A 1,728-nucleotide genomic window follows, 5' to 3' on the forward strand; every position below is an offset into this window, starting at 1 on the left:
GCTGGCGCGGGTCGGCCAGATCCGACCCGTGCCGGCGCGGGTCCGCCACCTCAGCTGAACTCCTTGGTGTTTTTTTCGATTTTCCGGGACTTGTATTTTCTGCCATTTTACGTATTTGGTCGTCTTGTTGACTTGCACGCATCGTTAACTTGCTTCATGTGCTCGTTAGCTTCTTTGCGATACTTGGAACTGGCCGACAAGCGTGGCGGGAACTTTGGATCTGACCGACAATCGCGTCGGGCATTTTGGATCTGACCGACAAGCGCGTCGAGCACTTTGGATCTGACTGACAAGCGTGTCGGGCACTTTGGATCTGACTGACGCGCGCGAGCTGACTGATGAGTGTGTCTGGTCACTTGTGTCTAACTGACATGCGCGAGCTGACTGACGCGCGAGGGTTGATCGACAGGTGTGACTGCCAATTGGAGGTGGCCGGTGAGCGTACGAGACACAGTTGGTTCGCCATTCCGGTTCATGCACTTGTCGGCGTTAGATAATCCTCCTAGACTCGGATAACTACGATCGTCATCTTCTCTCCATCTCGAGTTGTGTGCGGACACCGATAGGTATTTTTAGACGCCTACAGTATGCAAATTTATCGAACCATGTAAATCTCATGTCTTCTTTATTGTTCTCTGTGTATTGGCTATTGCTTGTGTTGGTTTCCTCGATATTCAGACATTGACTTGATATCGGGAAGAGTGTATATCTCACCTCGATGAGATACTCACTTCTGTTCTTGTTTTATATCGAAACTGGAACATCGAGGTTGGCTTGAGTTTTGTGAAAACAAAAGACAAGGCTTTCTCCCAAAGTGATTTGCTTCCACGGCGAGTGGACGTGTCGGCCCTCAACAAACACAGTAGAAACAAAGAGGATAACACATATGGATTTAACGTGGTTCAGTCAGTGTGACCTACATTCACAGACGAAGACAGCATAAGAATTTACTAATCAAAATAGAGAAGATTATAAAGAAAATCACTCTCAAATATCTCCTCAATCACAAAGAAGTGAACTCTCAAAACTCTTTTTCTTTTTCTTTCTCTCTCTAACTCTCTCTTTTCTCTCTCTGTCCGATGCATTTTTTCACTCTTCACAGCTCTCCCCTTTTATAATACTTCACCTCTAATATAAAATAGACATTAGGAGGATGTGTGTAATAGGAGAGCTAGAACTCAAAAATAGTAGAGCTAGATGTTGAAAAAGAGTCGCAATTTTTGACAGATATAGTGTTTGACTTTATGCTCAAGGCACTTCATAAAGTTTTGAAGATTTGATTCTAGAGGAAGAGTTAAAAAATCAAATTTGTTTTATTGGGTATGAACAGCTTTTTGTAGAGACATTGATAACAAATGAAGATTTACTGATTCAATTTTATTAGGTTTATTTAGGTTCTATTTGGATACTATGATATTTTATTTGTTTTCATAGTATTTTTATAAAAAATAAAACACAATTCCTTTAAAAACCATGGTGTTTTTGAGCTAAATCATTCTCAAACCAAAAACATAACACTTTTCAAAACACCTTTTAGGTGTTCTAAGTTTGGTGCTTTTGAGTTTGACGAAGTGTTAATGTAATATCTAACATAATATATTAAATATAATTAATATATAGTTATTATCGACATACTTATTATATTATATTACATTATACTATGCTATATTATAGTTAATATAATATATTAAAAATATTTATTAAATAATATAAAAAATATAATTATTA

Source organism: Asparagus officinalis, chromosome 3, assembly GCF_001876935.1.
Source record: "Asparagus officinalis chromosome 3, Aspof.V1, whole genome shotgun sequence".
NCBI classification, from domain to species: Eukaryota; Viridiplantae; Streptophyta; class Magnoliopsida; order Asparagales; family Asparagaceae; genus Asparagus; species Asparagus officinalis.